The 21,465-nt window shown below is 38.8% G+C and overlaps 1 long non-coding RNA gene across 1 annotated transcript in view; it reads left to right on the top strand.

Moving 5' to 3' along the window:
- LOC121112268 overlaps positions 1-21,150 on the top strand; it is a 117,922-nt gene extending 96,772 nt beyond the window's left edge. The window contains exon 2 of the long non-coding RNA XR_005856521.1: positions 21,077-21,150. This is a non-coding gene — a long non-coding RNA (uncharacterized LOC121112268). The remainder of the gene's footprint in view (positions 1-21,076) is intronic.
- Positions 21,151-21,465: the final 315 nt, after the last annotated feature.

Below are 21,465 nucleotides of genomic sequence, written 5' to 3'. Positions count from 1 at the left end.
AATGCCTCATGCTTCAGAGGAAATTCAAACCCCACAGTTTGTGCAAAGCCATAAAATAGGGGAAGTATTCCTTGCAGAGCCTGCAGCCATCAGCTTATTCCCTGAAGCATGAGATTTGATTATATGTTTGTTTCTTGGGGAGAAGAGCTGTGAGTATTTAAGCTTTTCAGGCTGGAGATCATGCATTAGATTAACCTGGAGGAATCCAAGGCCTGTGTAGAACAGATTGTGGAATTCCCTTGGCAGAAATGAGCAAAGCAGCCATTACTAACATGCTGTCATATTGCTAACTGGAGCCGAATGACAAACTCATAGGAAATTATGCTTCTATTTCTGCTCTTGAGCTATCAGTGAGAAGCTTGAGATTTCTTCTGGATGTAAGTAGCAACCTTATTTCCCACATAGTTTCTAAGTTTGTGCTATATTTCCAAACAGTGTAATCTGGTATGAGCAGTAGCTGCGACTGAACAGCTGGGCTGCGCAGCACTATCCACATCTCTACCTGTGGGCTTCATGCACGGGCTGGAAAGCAACTGTTTTAGCTCTGCTCTTTCTTCTCTATCTACCTCTGACTCATCTTTCTTCTTTCTCTACTAGGCAGTACGAAGAAGTACTGTCATTTTTAATTAGGCTTTGTTTTAAATTACTTGTGTCTGCTTGTTTGCACTGGATCTATGTAATTATTTTGCCAAGGAAACCAAAATAGACAGTACCAGTGGATCCAGTCACACATGGTTTATGGCTGGTCCAAGCTTTGTAAAGAAAATTCATCTACAGAAGACAGAAAAAAAAAAAAAAGAAAAAGTAGTGATTTGAAGAGTTATTCTGTGGCTTGGGGGTGACCTCACAAGTGTGCAAGTAACTACAAGGAGATTCCAATTTTCACTATAGATGCATTCATGTATTTCCAGGCTCTGATACAGGAAGAACAGAGAGGCTTTTTGAAGCTGCTATATCTACCACCTTTCTCTCTAGGACTGCGGCACTAACGGGCCACTGAACAGGGAATTTTTTTCAGTCACCCTGCACAATCAAGCTGGCCTCATTTATGGAATATCAGTAGACCCTGCTGACTCACAATCTGCTACCTCCAGTCACCTATCAAATCTCCAGTGGTTCCACAGAAAAGACGTTGAAAAAGAATCTTAATGCATAATGGCAGCATTATCTTTGTCAATTCACTGTTCAGTGCTTCAGAGGTCCAAAAATCAAAGTTCACCTTAAAACCTTATGATTGGCAAAAGCTTTTTTCTCCTCTCCTCTTTTGGAAAGAAAGCACACTTTGCCATCATGTAGTTCCTTGTACCAAGATGGAAGCTATTGTAATATTTTCTTCGAAACTGCTAAAAGGTCTTTTAGCTGGAACTAGATGGGAGGTTGGAACTAGATGATCTTTGAGGTTCCTTCCAACCCAAGCCATTCTATGATTCTAGGTTCCAGTGGGAGCTAGAATGGTTCCTGGTATCTCCCAGGATCAGACTTCATGACAACACTAACATTGCTACCTCTATTTTTCACAACAACTTTGTGATTGAACAATAAACAACTGGCAGCACTGACACTTGCATGTGAGTTAAGTCTCAGAGCTCTGCTTGCACGCAATAGCCCTGTTGTCTTGTGGATGTGGTTTAGACTCCATTTTGACCTACCAGAACATTCAGACTGCAAATACCATCCTTTCTTCATCTTGGAAGGAGGTCCTATGCTCCAAGTGACCAGAAGCCCTATCTTTTTCTCTTAGATGCACAGGAAAGTGGGTGGGCTGCATGGGGTTCAGATCCTGGAATAGGATTGATGGACATCTAATTGTAGGAATGTGTTCTTGCAGCCCTGCTTATTGCAGTGATAGGTGTATCTGGCTAGTTGTCTGGGCTTGCTGATTCATTTGCACTTCACATTTCTTTCGTGGACATCGGATTGTTGGTGGAATCTGTCAGTGTCATCTGGCCCACTCTTCTCACCTTATTCAGGTACTGTGTCCTGACTAGTGAGGTCATATCCTCCTAGAATATCCACTTTGGATTTTACTCCTTGTAGTATGAACCCATAGTAGCCCTGAACAACTGAGAAAGAAACCTAACTTTCAGTCTCACTTGCAAAATGAAATATTTCTGATAACAGGGGTATTGGACATTAAGAGAGATAATAATAAGTGAAAATGTATTATTTCTAATTCATAAATCATGATATTTCTTGTCTTTCATTCTGGCATCACTTGAGAGATCATCAGCTGGCTGTGTTCTCCCAAACATGGAAGGAGATCATATTGGAAGTGATTTAGACCAGAGTTCACATACAAAATGATGCAATTATATTGAGCTAATAAAAAACCTATTCAGCATGAAGTAATTTTTTGCTCTCTGCAATAGTGAAATTTAATATCTAAGATATTCATAAAAACTTGAATTGCAGCAAAATTCCAATCTGTTCACAGGTGATTATTCCTGCTTTCTAAAAGCATGTCTTCTTCTCTTAAAGGATTCTGTATTCTGATGCTAAGTATGAATGTATATAAAATTGTCAAATGCAGAATGGTCCCTTCAGGTCCATTTTCAGTCATTTGAGTTCCTGGTGAAAATTGTTTTCTGTATAGTTTGTTTTCTTAGTTTCAGAAATCTCACCCCCCAAATTTTTGTTCTTTTAGGAGAAAAGATAAAGACTAATTGCAGTATAATCATTTTGATGTTAACATAAAACATAATTCAGTCTGAACAAAGCCTGCCATCCCACTACAGTCCTGGAGTCCAGATGTCATTGAAGGCTGAATACAAAAGGACAGAGCAGCTTTAGTGGGAGATGATGCTGTTTTTGTTGCTAGTCTGAAGTTGTTAAAAATTACTTGATCTAAAATGTTTTAAGGGGCTCTTAGTACTTACATTAGCAGCACTGTTATAAAATGTTTTCAGACCATCAGCACAGTTGAGTTCAGTTTTCAAGTGCTGGAGTTTTGTGCTTTCTTGGAGGCAGGGTGGGAGATCAGTGCTGGTTTCCTACCAGCTTGTTGAAGGAATATTGCTAGCAAATTTGTGGTGTAAAATTGTAAAAAATTGAATGATATTGCCCTGTGTGAATGGACCTCCTTATCTTTATTTATATTTTTAACTACTATCCCTTTTTAAAAATAAAAGAAAAAATTGTTTCCTAGTGAAGGTTTAAAACTTTACTTCCTCTTCTGCTGTTCTTTGCTAGAGCTTTCTCTTTTGATTCACACTGTGATCTGCCCCAAATCCAAAGCAACAAATCAAGTCAGCAATTTAACAGAAGTTACATTGATGGAATTTCTACAAGCAATGTCCTTGGAATTCATGTATGTCTTTCATGTGACATTTTTTAGTCCTGAATTCCCTGAAATTATAGAGAACAGATGTATTGTTCAATCTGAAAGGAAAAAGAATCACTGCAACACCTTGATTCCTCTGTAGATAGAGGGCTTTACAGTTTCTGTCTTGAAGTGCTGTTTATTATGACAACATTGGCATTGCCATAGCTTATTCTTCCCATGGTTTTTCTGATATAAAGAATTTACCACAAAATGCATAACAAAAAATATAGAGCATTAAAATAGAGAAGAACAGACTACCCTCACAGACTCTCTATACCACTGGGAGATCATTCCTAATATGTAATGTGAATCGTTATTTTCGTGATGCTTTGGAATATCATGCAGATGCAAAGTAATGCTGAGCTTTTCAGTCAGTTTATCCCTTAGTAGCACAATACATTGAGGGTTTTCATACGTTATTTTCTTTAGTGATTAAAATAACATATGGGATAAGGGATTTATCCTCACAGGAAACCATTTCAGTTTACATGAGAGTGGAGAGAGATCTGAGAGGACTGAAATCAGTCATTCTGGGTGCATTTACACCAGTAGTTTAGAGTTTAGCATAGGTGCTTTTCCTGGTGTGAATTCCTTAGAATTTGTACTTGATGAACTGTAGACGACAATTTTGTGCATCTCTGGTATGAAGAAACAGGATTCTTTCTTTGAGATGACCTGAATAATCAGAAATTTATGGCATGAAAATTATCAAGCAAAGAGGTGGGGTTTTTTGATGCTATACTTTTTGTTTGCTTAATTTAGCCCTATCAGTTCTCAAATCAATGTTATTGTGCCAATATAGATGGAGGAGCAGGACAGGTGGTAGGAAGATCTTAAGTCATTATTGCCATCAAACCGTTCATCTTGCAAAACCACAGCCTCACACTACTCATTCCTCGCTCCACAGTTTGCTGAGTATCCTGGCATAACTGCTAAATATTAGGTGTGGAGGAGGCTTGTTACTATCAAAGCTGATTTCTGTAGAGTCCTTTCTCTCCGAGGCGCCTGTTTTTCTTTGTGCCTTACTGTACTTTAGCACATAAACACGAATCATCAAAAGCTCACTTCAGTTTGTCAAATGATAATTTTGGAGCTGTGAAGAAGCAGAACTCAGCCAACATTTTCAGAAGATGTTCTAATAGTACACTGTTGCCTCTGACCTCAGCAGCTAGTCACTGTCTGAGCCTTGCCAGCTTGTTCTTCTCAGGAAGAGAAAGTGATAATATAAGCTGGGCATTTTTCCTGCTGTCGATTACTCACACAGAGCATACACAAGAGGCCTGGCTTTCCCTAGGCTGTAGGTGTCCTCCCTACTCACAGTTTTCAAGCCTATTTCCAGCTATCTTCCTCCACAAAGAATCCTAATTGCTCCTTCCATTTAGTCTGAATGAAAGGTGCTGAACATGCTTCAGAGCTCTAAACAGGTCTGTGATTGCCTACAGATGAGAGCCAAGTCTGAAGACAGGCATTAACAGCCTTCCATGCAGAGCCCCACCAGGCCATGGCCAGGCTGGGCAGGAAGATGTTCTGCCCTGAGAAGAGCAGCTGCTTCACCCTGAGGCTTTGTACATACTCTCAGCTGCTGCCATTTACAGAACTGACATAGTTTCTCCTGGTAGGGGGGAAAACAACGAGACATAATCATACTTGTTATGATTAAGTCCTGATATAACCTGCATTTTATTTGGAAAGACAAAAAGATCTATTAAATACACCCGATATAAGTATTTATTTTCAAGGCTTCTTTTATTTTTACATGGGAAAAGAGTCTGTAGCAAAAAACAAACAGACCACCATACACTAAAAACAGGTTGCATTTAAATCTGTATTGATGTCTCTGACTACAGTCATATTATATCAAGACTGGCCATTTACTTTCTTGGCTTTCATTGAAGAACATTTAAAGTTAGTTTTCATAATTTCCATATTTGAATTAATGACCCTTCAGAGGAAGTTAAATTGCTATGAACATTCACAAAATCATAGAATTGTTTGAGGTGGAAGGGACCTTTGAAGGTCATCTAGTCCAACCCTCCTGCAATGAATGGGGACACCTACAGCTACATCAGATTGTTCAGACCCCTCCCCCCCCATCTGACCTTGACTGTCTCCAGGCTCAGTGCATCTACCACCTCTCTGAGCACCCTGTTCCACTGCTTCAGCACCCTTATTGTAAAATATCTTTTTCCTTATATCCAAGCTAAATCTCCACTCTTTTCATGTGAAACCATTTCCCCTTGTCTATCTAACAATCCTTGCTAAAAAGTCAGAAAAAAGATAATAATATAATAGAAAGTAGATAATAATGTATTTTTTTCCAAACAGTTCTTACGAGTGACTGTAGCAGAAATGCTAAGTCATATCTTGAACCAATGATTGAGCACCTGGAAGAAAGGCAGGGCCCACCCAGGGGATCTCAGGTGAAAGCAATGCACCTGAATGACTGGAAGGGGTGTAGCCAGGATCCACCCTTTCCCAAACCTCATTTAAGGGTTGGCAGCGGTAGTAAGGGTGTTTTGCTGGAGATCCCTCTGCACTTGAGGCCTTCTGGGGGGTAAGCAGCTTCTTTCCTTTGTTTCCATACCCATAGCTGTTGCATTGGAGCAGATCCTCATTTGTTGCAGCCTGAGACCTTACTGCTCTGCTGTCAGTGCTGTGCTTTCTATCACATTATGGTGCCCTTTACTTCTTCAATTGTTACTTGTCAACAATGACTTTTCTTATAAAAAGCCATTTATGAACCAGATGCTTATTCATCTTGAGTAATATCTCATAGGGTCGGATTTAGAAATGTAATTCCTTTCAAGAAAGCATATGGTATATATTCATTTCCTACTGAATTGGGGGATTTTGCTGTGTATTTATGGCTAAGCATATGATTAAGAAATTTGTGAATGGACATGTATTCTGAATTACACTTATATGATTTACTGATTTGGGCTTTGTGTAAAAAATAATATATACATATATAAAGTAATATAAATAGCAAATTATTAGTTGAATTGATTCTCGTGCTACTTTATAAATGTGTTTTGAGATTTTATGGTAGCAAGAATTATAGGAAGAGCTTACAAAAAAATGTCTCATCACATTCTAAGGAAATAAGTAAAAAGCCATCTTGGTCTTCTTCTGCACCTGCATTAAATATTGCCTTTTAAATATTAACAAACTGCCAAAATCATCCACTGTGGAATCAGTGGTTGCAGCATGTGATTTGTGTTGACCACTGTCTCTCCTTTCAAAAAGTCTAGTTTCAGTCTCTACACAGACTTAACCCTTCCCTAGTTCTATCTGTGGAATACTTCTACCACTCAACACTGACTCACATACCTCTCCTTAACCTATCAATACAAATTCCTTTTGTTTCTCCGAGTTTCTAGTCAAGTAACAAAACAGATGGTGCCCTTAGTACCGTATAAAGTAGAGTTAATTCTGATCTTGGAGTGTTTTGCAGTTATACTGCAGTTACCCCAAATGTGTAGAGAAAAGTTTAGAAATTGATTAAGCAGGAAGATTATTTTTTTTCCTCAAGAATTATATATTACAGAAATATTTTTCAGTACATTCTGTTCATCTCTGCACATTGAAATATTACAATATTTCCTAAAACAGACCACCCACAAAAAGAGGGAATGGATTAACACCTATATGAGTCATATGCAACAACAGAACAGAATTTAATTTTGCCCAAGTAAATATTATAGCCATCACCTTCCTTTACAGCAATGAGTGTCTGAGTCTGTTAGGCCAAACTCCATAAACCTCACCAGAATGTCAGCTATCAAGATGACAATTTCTGGAACTCAAGGTATTTATTACTGACTGTAACTAGCTTGGCAATATTCTGCTCTTTCTACTTCCTAAATACAGGGTCAAATTCAAAGCTGTGTGAAGTCAGAGACAAGGAGAAATAGTATGGGAGTTAAATGTGAATCAAACCCTAGAAAACCAGAGTAAAGAACAGTTTTAAGGTACTACTGTACTACTATCACCTGGCATTTTTTCCCCTGTTTATTATAGAGATGTGTAACTGTAAAGCCAAAGTATTAAATGTAGATGTGCACATGAGTTAAAGGACACCTGATTGTAGGGCTTGGATCTGAAGCAGGTGTATAAGATATGAGATACAGATAAGCTCAGTTTAGCTACCTGTATGCTAAAACTAGTCCTTTACTCTTATGTCTTGATTTATTCAGGAGTTTAGAAATTGAGGGTTTTCTTTTGATAAACAGTGCATTAAATGTGTTAGCAAATTAATTCAATTTCAGAAACATAGTTTCTACTAGAAATCATGCTTAAGCATTCCAAATCAGCTCTAATCCTGAACTCTATCTATTCCAATTCCTTACTACACCTGTCTGTTTTAAACCTTTTGATCAAATGTTGAAAAAAAATCCTATCGGTGTGAGAGATCTTACCCATTAAAGAAAAGAAAGTTGAGTAACATTATGAGAACTACTGGACCCTTACAGACTGAATTGCCAGGACCAAATTTCTAGGCCTAAGGAGAATTAATACATTGTCAGTTTGTCATTGTTGGTGGAGTCACTGTGCCTGAAGGTGTTCAAGAAATGTGTGGATGTGGCACATGCTTTAGTAAGCATGGTGGGGATGGGTTGATAGTTGAACAAGAGGATCTTAAAGGCCTTTTCCGGGCTTAATGATTCAATGAAATGGTAAAATGTGTAAAACACTACAAGCACGGGGATTTTGCCAGTTTGTTCTGCTGACTCCTAGTTGAGATGTAAAGAAATGGAAAAAAAAAAAAAAAATAGGGTCACAATAAAAAAGTTAAGTGAATCTCTATGTCAGTATTTGGTATGTGGGAGTTCCCACACTGAAACGTATTTTCACAGGGACTTATTTTAAGGAATTGTTTCAAATTGAAGTTTCAGTAGAAGATTCTTAAGTGCAAATTGACAAAAAGAATGATAAACTGCAAGGTCATGTATTTTTTTTCACAAAGGCTTCTAAGAAAACTGAAATAAGAATTTTTCAGAGTTGTTGTTATGGTGTAACTTCCTAGTAGAAGGAATAGAGTTGGCTAATGTAGGGTACTTCTTGTTTAAAAAATAATAAAATAGACTGCTATCTCCACATGACCTGTTTCCACACTGTCAATTTTTGGAAGCTATAACAAAATTATATCAGAAAAAGAAGAGAATAGGAAATAGAAATTAAATTTTTGAAACTTTTTTTTCCTAAAGAGAAGTTGCTTATTCATGAAACAGCATTATTTGAGGTAGGGAATTAGTTAAAAGAGAGGAATTCAAGAGATCTGGATTTAAAGTAATTTTTTCAAATCTTCAAACACCAAAGACTCTTAAGTAAATTAAGCTTCAAGGGGCTGAGAGAGAAGATGCTCTGCTGGATTAAAAATTGGATCAAGAGCAGAGAAAAACAATGGAAGTGGAGAATTTCACAGTGTAGGGAGATCAGAAGTGTTCTCAGAATCCAGTGCTGGAGCCTTCACTGTTTACTATGTTCACAAATTATTTGGAAGTGGTTTTAATACTGAGGTGAGGAAAGAGGAACCTTGAAAATTTCATTAAACTACTCCTACCATGCTACATAATATCTATATTTTTTCTCTTTATCTTTCTAATCAATGCACCTGAACATGTATACTGTTCACCCAGAAGAGATGAAAGGAAAGATTGAAAAATGTGACCAGAAACAGGACAAGGGAAAACTGAACAGATAATTTTTTTTTTACTTTAAAAAGAGAGAAATTAATAGAATTATATAATTGCTTGGGTTGGAAGGGACCCTAAGGATCACCAAGTTCCAGCCCTCCTGCCACAGGCAGGGCTGTCAGCTGCGAGGTCAAGTACTAGATGAGATCAGATTACCCAGGACCTCATTCAACCTGGCCTTAAATACCTCCAGGGAAGGTGCATCCACAGCCTTTCTGGGCAGCCTGTTCCAGCAACTCATCACTCAGTTAAAAAAACCAACCAAAAACCGACCAAAAACTTGCTGCTGACATGTAATCTAAATCTCCCTTCCTTTAGTTTGAAACCATTCCTCCTTGTTCTATCACTATCTACCCATATAAAAAGTTGGTTTCCTTCATGTTTATAAACTGCCTTTAATTTTGGAAGGCCACAATGAAGCCTCCCTGCAGCCTTCTCTTTTCCAGGCTGAACAAGCCTAGTTCCCTCAGCCTATCCTCACAGGAGGAGAGGTGCTCCAGCTCCATCTTTGTAGCCCTTCTCTGGACCTGCTCCAAATATTCTGCATTCAAAGGATTTACTAATACAGAGTAGGGGGAGGTATTCAGAAGATGGCACTATATGAAATTATCAGTCAGTAGGTTTACAAGAGACAAGGAGAGGGCTTTTTTTCCATACAAAGTATCATTAAGCAGGTGTACTCAAAGTTTTGCATAATGAAAATTTACATGAGAAAGTAATGAAACATTGACAAAGAACGATCCGTCAAGGTGCATTAAAAGTAAATTTCTAGACTGCATCCACATTTGGTCTTTGGTTAATTATATGCCGCTGGACAGTGGGATGGCATATCAGATTTTCTACCTTTTAGTAAACCCATGTCTCTGTCAGTGAATGGTATATATGGCATGTATGATCATCTTATTTTTTTAGTCTTAGAATAATTTTTTAGGGGGTAGTGAATAACTTTTGTCTAGTCAGGTTGTACAACGGGAATAGATTCTGTCTGGGCAAAAGATTAGGCATATTTTTGGAAATCACTTTCATGGCATTATGAATAGCTGTGATATTCCAATCTCTAACAATTACTGATAATGAACATCTATTAAAGGTGCCTTTTAAGTTATGATCTAGTTTGTATAAATTTTTATGGGAAGTTCTACCTCTCTTCAGGTCAAGGTCTTCCTTAATTGTTGGCATTTAATGTGTGGACTTTTCATCAATGCCATTTTTTTCTTCTGGTCACTGCCAACTCAGTTTGATCTTTCACAAAAAGAATTTGTTGTTTTAGATTATATTGAATGTTAGTAGGGCGTGAAATCCAGGCAAGCGTATCTCATGGCATTTCTTTCATTCTTTCACCTTCTATTGTTTTAATGAATCCCTAATAGCTGTTTTACCTTTTTAAAAAAATCTTCCTCTATTACAAGTGACCTTGTAACACTGCTTTCTCAATCACAAGGATTACTCAGCTGGGCATTCTAGTCAGTGAGAGGTATGGTTACTTTTTTTTTCCTTTTCAGATTTTATAATCTGATAAAATTAGAAAAGACTCCAAAGAGGGTAATGAGGACTGCAGTATTATTAGATGTGATTGTGCTTCTATGTTATTTACAGAATAGACTATTCAGATCCCAGTTATTTAGGTATGTAGATTTACTTGTATGTAGTAGACTCGGCACATACATGGCTAAGGTCCCTACGTAGTTTGTAGGAAATTAAACCTAAATTTCATGCTATAACTTCTGATATACAGACCTTTGGTCCATTAATAAATTCATTTGCCACTCTTGAGTGGAAAATAATTAAAATTACGAATAGCAAATAGCTAAATATAGAACAAAACAATTCAAAGGCAAATTGAAATATACTCAGAACAATGTGTTGAACAGTCTGTGGTAATTAACATATTTGAGGAAGAATATGTTAACAAATCCCTTACAGAATAGAGAAGTCACTCATGCAGCCATTCAGCTATTCCCTGTGGATACGTTTTGCAGCTCTACGTTAATACACACGCTATTGCATTCTGTCTAAAAATATTTTTGATTCTGCTCACATTCAGGGTGATTATTTTAACCATCAATCCTGAACATGAGAGGTATGTAAGTTATAAACAAAAGCATATTAGTACAGAGAAGATGTGCAGGAAAATCCACCTGGGGAGATATGGAGAAGACGATGTAATTACTATTATGGATGATGGGAGGTGGCTGTATCTGTCACCTTAATGGGACTGGAAAAACAAATTATACAGCTATTCAGTCTTGGTAAATATAAAAATTAACAATCCCATGGGGGGGAGAGGGGGGAATCTGCAACCTTGCAGTAATCATGTATGCAAAGCTGCAAGATTTGGGTTCCTTCAGGAACAGATAGAAAATAATGAGCATATAACAAATTAGAGCCTAAAATTTGAGCAGTGCAACATACAGAAGGGAATGGGTTTGTCTTGGACATGCTGGCCACTAAGCCTATCACTGAGTATCTCGCCAGTTTTGCAAATGCACCTCACTTCTTTGCAGGGAAGCTCTTATATTACCACTAGGCGTAGCCAACTACATGAATATAAAAAATAAACACTAATAAAGGTTTCTGCTAAGGCAACAGACTTTAAACAGTGGTAGCACAGCTGTCTCTTCTTGATCAAGTCTGCCTCAAGGCTGGAAGCACCTGAGAGAAGAGTGAGGTGCGATACACCGTTACCCAGTGCTAAATCGTGCTGATCCCAAGTGTTCTGAATTGTATCGTTTAAACTTCATGCCATGACAACTGGGTTTTGCATTTCTATTGTGAAGAACTAGATTTGTAAACTTTGCAATACCTCAGACTAGCTTGAGCACAGGCTGGGAAGAAGCTGTCCCTTCCTAGGAGAGAAGAAAGCAAGCTCTGTGGGAGATGGCCTGGCAGGATCTGTGAATGTGTATTTTGCAAAGATGTTTCACTGCAGTACAGGCCAGGGTGAGAATCTGAAGGACTGTTTGGTGCCTCTGCCTCAGCCCATCTCCTAACAATTTAAGTACTCCTTTGCTCATATATGTTCTTTTACACATCTTGTTTTACTTGTAACATAAGGTTAGTGGCTTAGTTTTGTGCTCTGGATTTCATAATGTAGTAGTGATAGCAAAAGCTCAGATTTGAAATATGTCTTTGTATAGATCTAGGCTTTGATCAGAGTGACCTAATGGGGAAAATACAGGAAAGTAAATTTGCAGAAGTTGTAAGTAGGATCTCATCTAATAGGAAAAGTTCTCATGTATCTACTGAGAGTCACCATGGAAGCTGAAAAATATCAGAAGAGCCCGCTCTGTAACTCAAAGTCTCTTAAATCAAACTGAAACCTTTAGAAAAGTGTTGCAAGCAGTACACACATTATGAGCCACTCCGCTGTTACTCTTTTGTTAAAATCTGGTAAACATAGGAACATCCTTCCACACATGAATATGGCTTATTTCTCTGTGAATATGTTGACTTCATTTTTTCCAGTTAAAGTGCCTTGTGTATAATTATGTGTTCAAGGTTTCCTGTAACTCAGCTGCAAGCTCTTCCTATCCTTTTGTGAGTGAAAGTCACAGTTGAAGGTGAATTTTGTGTTTAACAAATGCTGTATTGCTGAGTGGTGAGAACTGACCTTTGGGGAATCTAGAGAAAAGATTAAAAAAAAAAAAATCAGCTGTAATCTGTCAATTTCCAGATAAAAGGTGAATTAATAACAGCACAGCAACACAGAAAATTAGCCTATATGAATTCTGCATCATAACTTCCTAATTTTAGTGAATTAAAACATTTATGAAATAAATGGATTAGTCCAATTTGAAGAAGAAAAACAGTTGACATGAAGGTAACTTAACTGGCTGATGGAAGGAAATGTTGGAGATCTGTCTGTACACTACAGGAGGACACTTTTGGTACGCTCTCTGTAATGCAAATTTAGATCTTAGAATAATACAGCTGACTTTCAGTCATGTTTTTAATCTGCTCCCTAAAACTGCACATGGAAGTATGGAGTATTTAATCTGTCTGATTATCTCGTCAATGAAATAAATACATCTAAAAGAAAATTGAACTTGAGGCTTTGAGCAGATCTCAGTGTAGGGGGGAAAAATTGTAAATGTAACAGTACGAGACAGAGGAAACTGCAGGCAATGGTCATCAAAGGAGAATGGTTTCAAACTAAAAGGAGGGAGGTTTAGATCAAATATAACGAAAAGGTTTTTCATAATAAGGGCAGTGAAGCACTTGGACAGGTTGCCTGTAGAGGTGGTGGATGCCCTGTCCCTGGAGACAATCAAGCTCAGGGTGTATGGGACTCTGAGCATCTGATGTAGCTGTAGGTGTCCCTGCTCATTGCAGGAGGGCTGGACCAGGTGACCTTAAAAGGTCCCTTCCTACTCAAACAATTCTATACGTCTATATGACGCTAGATGTACTGAGTCAAGGTGTTAGAATGAATATTTCCGTATTGATTCTAATTTTCAACAGTATTTGTAGTGTGCTTTTCAAGAATCATCACTGAGTCATAGCCATTATGATTAGATGGAATTAGCAAAAAATAGTTAAAATTTGAGCATAGAAAACACAGCAATGCACCATTTTATACTTTATCAATCAGAAAAATGACTCATCCTCTAGGTAAAGGCATGAGATAGGATTCAGAAATTGTGTTTTGTAAAAGCCCATGCTTAGAAGATATAAAGAAGGTATAGAGAGCAGCAATAAATAAGATTTTGTTTACTCTAACCTGCAGCTGTGAAGCCACTCCACATGCTATGCACTGTTTACACAGATTTATGGTGCCTTTTGTACTGTGTGACACATTTACTCAGTGGCCCCAACTAAAGGTTAACAACTTGGTCACAATCTTCATATTAAATATGGTGCAAACACTAACTTGTTATTCACGGGTCGTGAGAGAGACTCAGGGCCGTGTTTTTATAGGCTTCCAAATAGTCTCTAAATTTACACCTGTTAGGTTGCAGGTACCCAACTCCATTTGGCTGAATGCTTAATCGAAGAGCAGAGATCCTGAATCAAAAGAGAATTCCACACCGTTTAAACTATTCTGCTTTCCAGTAAAGATCAAATGGCAGAAATAAATTCTTCTGTTCAAAATACTGTGGAGTCTGAGGAATTTCTCTTGATCTTCCTGCCATCTATCTTTGTTATCACAAGGCTAATCGCTCAATGGAGGATCTCATCTCAATCTTCTATAATTACTAATACAGGCTACTATAAGCCATCCTCCAAGCTCACAAAATGATTCGTCAATCAAAATACAAGCTGAAATTAAGAAACAATTACAAAACATATACCTGATTAAAAAATGATTTATCAGACTCTACAGTGATATTTCTTTGTGGTATTTCTTGCCACAGGCACAGCCGAAGAAGCCTTTCCGGACCAGAAACCTTTCTGGACCAGAAAATGACCATGGGACACAACATACACATGCCAGTGAATAGGCTATCAGGAGATAAGATAATGTGATGGAAATCTTCTGCTTCTGTCCACGTAGTGTGCAAATTCTGGAGTCTATGCTGCAAGTCTTCTGCTCTTTTGTTTTGCCTTTCTTTCAGTTCTCCTAGATCCTTCCTTGTGCTCTGTGTGTTTGATCCTGCAAGCAGCAGCCCACACCAGATAGCTGCTGATTGTTGAAAGAGATGTTCTCAACTGTCTGCCCCTCAGCAGTAATTCTTGCACAGATCTTCAGTTCTCCTGCCAGCTCTGACAAAATGTGCTAAGTTCAGTACATTTGTAATCACCAGTTTAAATTCTTTAAGACTAAAATTGTTTAGGAGGTTCTGAAGTTACTAAGAGCACTTGGCAGAACCCATTGTTTCTTACTTCATGGAGATCTCACTTTCTGAGGCCAATCATTCTGACAGCTCTTTTTACAACTTGACTCTACAAATGAACAGAATCAGGCAGGAATTAATACAGGAGGGTAAGAAGAGTTTAATTTCAGACAGGGAAGAGGATTCAGTGTGAAGAATACAGCTCTCTGATAAAACCAGAAAGTCTTCATTATCGTGGCTACCTAGGAATATGTAAGTGACTTCAGGTTTCTAAGGAGATGTGTAATCTGTTGTTAGATCAACGCATATGACTGACAAAAGAAAAAAAGAAACAACAACAAAAAACAACAACAACAAACAAGTTGTCCAGGGTATACTTCTATAGGCATGAAATACATGCAACAGCCTTCATAACGGGATGCAGGTTGAGAATTATTACTTGGAGTTTAATTTGACGATTAGAATTTTGCTACCTTAGTAAAGAGGGGAGAAAAAGGAACTGCTTCTGTATCCTGCATGGAATGTTGTAACAAGTAAGACCAGAATTTAATAGAGCAGAAGATGAGGGTCTTGTCTGCTCCAAAGTTTGTCATTTTTTTTCAACTATATCAATTACTCTAACAAAAGCTCTATATGTTAAGCCAATGTAGGAGTTGAAGTACAATGAAGGGTATAACCAAAACAAGCTTGCAGTTTAACATGGACATTTCTCTGTTATGTCACACTGTTTGAAACTGTTGCTAATGATACATCTCACTTCTCATCTCCCACATCATTTAATTAGGTACTCTTTGCAGCCATAGTTTGAGAGGCATTTGAATTTAAGAGGAAAACATGATAGCTTTTGGTGAAATATAAAATTAAAGAGCCATTGCAGCTTTATGGAGGAACAGTTGCAACCACAGTCTGCAGTTATGCTCTGGATAGTCCAGCCACAGCTCTTGAGGGTAATTACCTGAGACAACAGAGGTTAAGTACATCAGCCAAGGCAGTAGTTTCAGGATTCGGTTTCAAGGCTAAAATAGAGTGCAGAACAGAAGTGGGAATGCAAAACTGCTTTTGATTTTAATCATGACACAGTGTTTAGTCCGGGCAGGAGTGGACTCCTTACTGAGTCTTGGCTGGAAGTAATTATAGTTTCCTGCACATTCAGACAATATATTCCTCCAGGGGGATCTGACCCTGCTTCTACCTCCTGTGTGCTTTCTTTTTATATTTCACTTCAGTCAGGAACTCTGTGTTCATCCATGCAGGTCTTCTGCCTCTGCTGCTTGATTTTTTGCTTACTGGGATAGACTACTCTTGAACCTGGAGGAGATCTTTGGAAATCAGCTAGCACTCCTGAACTCCTCTCCAGGGCTGCATTCTGTGGGGCTGCTCTTAGCATGTCCATGAACTGGCTGAAATCAGCTCTTCTGAAATTGAAAGCTGCGGACCGTCCCTTTGCCCTGTTCCCTGCTCTTAGAATCCTGAATTTCACCATCTCTTGGTCACTTTAGCCAAAGCAACTCCCAGCCTTCACATCACTGACCAGTTTTTTCTTGATTGTGAACATGAGGTTTAGCAGAGCATCACCCCCTTTAGCTTTCCAGATACCCAGATTGCATTTGCCCTGGTCCTTTCAGCTGATACTGGAGTGGCTAAGGCTCCCCCATGAGATTCTGGGTCTGTAAGCAGGAGGTTTAAAGTTGTCTGAAGAATATCTCATCTACTTTTTCCTAACCAGTCTGTAGCAGACACTGGGGACAATGGGGTCACTCTAATCTCCTGTCCTGAGGCAGAGTTCCATGCATCCCTGACAATCTGTCATGTGATTGGTAGCTCACCCTCTTCACCATACCCCCATGTCCTTCCTAAAATGCCTGTATCCATCCATGGCAGCACTCCAGGTGTGAACTACTCTGGCATATCTCTATGATCCCTATGAGATCACAGCCCTGTAACTATCTGCATGCCTCTAATACCTCATGTTTCTTCCCCATGCTGATTGCATAAACATAGGTATGCATAGGCCTTACAGAGAAGCACTTAGTGGTGTTGATTTCCCCAAAAAGGCATCAAAACTTCCACCACAATGCTGCCTTTTCCTAATTTGTATGCATAGACCTGGGGCTGGCAACCATCAGTCCTTATTTGTTGTTTATAGGATCTCTTTCCCACATCAACATCTGTCCTTTGATTGCCAACCAGGTCCCTACTTCCTCCTCTGACACAGCTGTTGACACCACTCTTATGTCCTAGTTTGCAGATCTCTTCTCCCCATGGGCTAGCCTGTTGGCCCTCCTTGCCTCTTACTCCTGGTCTTGACACACCTCATCTGCAACCAGGATGTAGAATCTGCACTGTAGTTGCACAGGTGAAGGTGGATCAGGAGCCATGCTCTGCAGCCAGAAATTCTGGCTTCCAGATTTCACAATCTGAGGAGCCTCCATTTCCTGACCTGATAAGCACAGGATTTATCTGCCCCTCATTCAGTATGCCTGAGGGCATGGGCTGTTGAAGGTGTAGGGTTTCAGAAAAGATCCTTTTGCTCTCTCTGATGCTGTGCAACCTGCTGATCTAGGGCAGCTCCTGCATTTGACAACACAGACTCTGCCACCAGCATACATCTTCTGCAGGTAAGGAGCTTACCTCCCCAGTCCCAGCAAGAGACCCAAGGCATCACTGTAGCCTCAGATCTCCAGGGCCAGACTTAGATTGTAATTCTTCCATTTTATGTGGGACAGAAAATCAGCAACAAACTGGTAAAAAAATAAAATAAAAAAAAAAATGCTCATTAAAAGCAAGATCTACCTTGGTAAGGGATTTAGTTTTAAAATAAACCTAATATACCACATGTACTGCTTCCTATCTTTCTGTGAATTTAAAGGTCTGTAGTTGAAACCAGAGAATCTGGAAATTGCAGATGCATTATCTGATCCAGAACTAAAATATTACTGAGGAGAAACAATTAGTTCAGCCTAGTGAACTGACCTAACTCCACTCCAGCATAGCTGCAGTGAGTTATGTGAAAGCCAGTGAGAGCAACTTTGAATCTTAGTGGTGCCTTGGTACCCAGTGCAAGATGTAATGTCTTTGCACAAGAAGGGAGAATGTTTCTCAGAGCAGCCAAAATAGATGCCAGTCTTGCATAATAAAATTAAACCAAAAAAATCCTCCGGGGAATATGGGAATGAGAAAAGTCTTAAAAACAGGTTCATTAAACCATTTGCTGGCCAAGTACAAATGCTGAACAGAAAAGAAGAAATTACAGCCTGTATTTTAAATGTTACATGTTTTTACTGTCATTACAACCATCTAAAGGAACTGCTGTTGGTAGAATTAGTGCCTGCCTCTGCAAGGAAAGCAGGCTCAGACAGGGCTCATTATACTGTAAGTGAAATGGCCATTTGTTAGCTATTGATTGTGATTCCAGCTATCTGGAGACTGCTGTGCTGTCAGATGCAGCGCGGATTTCGTGCCCTCTCTAGCCACTCTTGACAGTTGCTGGATGTGGAATCCCCACTACAAAAGCCATGTGGGATGTGGGGGACTGTCCTATCCTGTTGCACAGTATAAAATATATGCACATCTCAGAGAACGAAGGTGACAGCTATATGGCTTTTCCTGAAGGAAATGCCTCGACAGAAATAGATCCCATCCTTAACAGGCTTATTATAAACGTACACATATGCATAAATGATATACATATATACATAAATGTAAAATACATAATCATAAGTATACATATTTAAACACATACATGAATATGTGCATACATAAATTTGTGTGTGTGAGCATGTGTATGCATAGGTAACTATGGTGGCATGTTGTTAAGAAAATTGAAACTGAGAATTAATTTTCTCAGTTGAATATGAGAGGGCCATTTAAAGAAGTTATTAGAATCATAGTACAACCCAGACTGGAAGGAATCTCAAAATATCATCTATTCTGGCCTTTAAATTGTTCCCGTCTTTCCTCATGGTGCTGGCAAAGCAGCTTCTTCTTATGGATGTTTTTTTTCCAGTGCTACAATTAAAATGTGACAGTCTTGAAGAACGTACTCAGAAGTGCCTGACAAATCATGTGGCTTCTTCTGCAGCATTCCGTGTTCTGGAGTAAGTGGAGAGAAAACTGGAGACACGTCTTGAATGTGGCTTAAAACGAAATGTTAAAAAGAAGAAACCTAAATCCTTTCTTTAGAATTCCGATCTGTGAATTAAAAAAAAAAAAAAGGCCTGAACCAGAGTAAAATACTCCATTTGTCAGCTGAAAACACAGTTGTAGAGACAGTGATATAGAGCAGCTCTGTCTGGTTTGGAGGTCTGTGCCTGTTATGTTGGCTCACTTCAGTAGAATCTTTTAAAACAAACTGCATGTTGAAAGGCTGTGCAAGCTCTGCTAAATTGTTTTTATGCCCATGTGGGTAGGGCGTGTGGAAGGGAGCTGCAACATCAAGAACCATCCCAACCTACTGTTTTCCTCTAAATGTTGAGTTTTTATCATCTGTATTTGTTCTGTTGCTGCACAGAGCCAGAATATCTTTTCTTTAATCAATGACTAATTTGAGCTTGCTGGATAATGTAACGAATGGATGTGGACAATATAAGCTTTCCTGTGGATAAAGCAGGCATTTAGGAATGATTGATATCCTCATGCTTTAGGGACTACTGATATGTAGGAGAGCCAACTTTGAGCCTTTGCTTGATCTGCTGAAGGTGGGTGTGAGACTTCAGTGTCTTTCATTAGTGTCCTTGTTTCTGGTTAATAATCTGTTCTGTGAGGGAAGAACCTTTAATAATTTTCCCAGAGGAAAAGAAAAAAAAAGTTTTTCTGAAGAAAAACTTGTATTTTGTGGACTGTGAGTGCATGTGTGGTGAATGTAGTTTTCTCTAGGTGCTTCTCAATTCATTTGAATAAGCAGAGGCAGGATTGTCAGTGTTCTTGCTAAGGTCAGTTGGGTCTCTTAGAGGTTTTTTTTTCCATATTCTGCTTTTCTGATCACTAACTTTTACTTTCAAAACAAAGAGAATGCATTCTTTGACCATGCCCTTGCTTTCACTTCCCTCCCCTTCATCTCAAATTGTATCTGTTTCATTTGAGTGCTCATGGCTGCATCTTTCCTTTTTTCAGGTAAATACTTGCAAGTCCTCTGATATTTATCTCATGATGCTTTAGGGGAACTTGAATGTTTTCACAGCAGAAATTTACAGGGATGCTTTGTTATATAATTGAAAAAGCAATTGAAAAGCACTGGATCACCATGAGGCTGGTTTCTGCATTTTTACTGGTATTAGGCTTCAGTGAACTGTTGCTAAAATTAGTTCATAGATGAAAATCCCAATACACTTTCATTAAGAGGTGACAGAATTTTTACCATTCAAAGCAGTGATAGTGCTGGTTGTTTCTGAGGAGTGTAGCTGTTCACTGGACAGGCAAGCAAGCAGGTGAGGATAAGAATGACAGAGGGAATCAGATAAATGTACATATAGTTGTTCAGCATCATTGCTTGCAGATGCCCACTCCATCCCTCTGTGGTCTTGGTCCTTTCAGCTTTCCAAGTCTAGCCTGACACCCTTCACAGCCACGTTAGCCTATGGTTTCCCATGTTGTCATAAAACATTTTAGAGGAAAGGTAAATGAACATATGGGCTCAGAGAAGTGTGAGTCCCTTTGTCCCCTTCACAGCCTGTCCCTGGGGTATGAAACCACCTTCTGACTGAGAAGTAAGGCAGATGTCTAAGAAGGGGAGCATCTGAAAGCACACTAACCTATTTGCAAGAGAATATCTGTACTCTGCCAACTTAAGTTACTTTAAGACTTAATTATGGGTGTGTGTGTGTGTGTTAAGTTACATGAGCTTTCCCTATTCTTATTTGCATTATTGTATCAGTGTATCAAATGCAGTAATGTGTACCTTCATTAAAATCACCTACTTTGTACTAGAATAGTTCTTGCTTGGGCAAAGTAGTGCCCCACTTAAAAGTTGATGTTTAGCATGCAGTGGTTTTGTAATTCAGTGTTAGAATAATTCTTTATCAGTGTACTATCACTCCCTTACCTGTTTCTATGCTTTCCCCTCCTTTTAGTTTTTGTTGAAAACATAACACATCAATACATATGCATTCTTTTCCTTTCTACTTCTCTGAGAAAGCACTAAGATGATTTTTATTTTTAAAGGAGGCTGACATTTTTCAAAGGCTGCTGGCAGGCAGTACCTGCAGATCTCTGCCACTGCACTGAAAATGAAGGGGAGGTCTGCTCTCAGGTACTTCTCAGGTCTCTGCCTCTTTTATGATTTCCAGGTAACAAATTCTGAAGAGGACAAGATACAGGGCAAGCTGTCTCCAGGCCATGCTACCATTTATGGAGGAGTCTTTAAAAAAAGACATACCCTGCTGCAGACCTTGGACCAAAAATGTTCAGTGCTACATGAAAGGAAAGGCATTCCCAGAGAGAGCTGTTCCCTTCCCAGACCTGGGATTTTTCCCAAGAAGAGTCTGATTTCTGACAGGTAACATCTCAGTCCAGTGAGTAACATTTGTGTCAAACGGCAGTTTGGTTAACATCTTGTGGAATTTCTGTGGGACAACACACAGATTGTAACATTGAGGGACCTGAAAATTGTTTCTGCATGGTTTTAAGTCCTCAAAAATATTGAATTAACTAAAAAAAAAAAAAAAAAAAGACAGGA

The sequence above is a fragment of the Gallus gallus genome, chromosome 2, assembly GCF_016699485.2.
Source record: "Gallus gallus isolate bGalGal1 chromosome 2, bGalGal1.mat.broiler.GRCg7b, whole genome shotgun sequence".
Taxonomy (NCBI): Eukaryota; Metazoa; Chordata; class Aves; order Galliformes; family Phasianidae; genus Gallus; species Gallus gallus.
The sequence above is the reverse complement of the archived record's forward strand: the minus strand, read 5'-3'. Positions and strand labels throughout refer to the sequence as shown.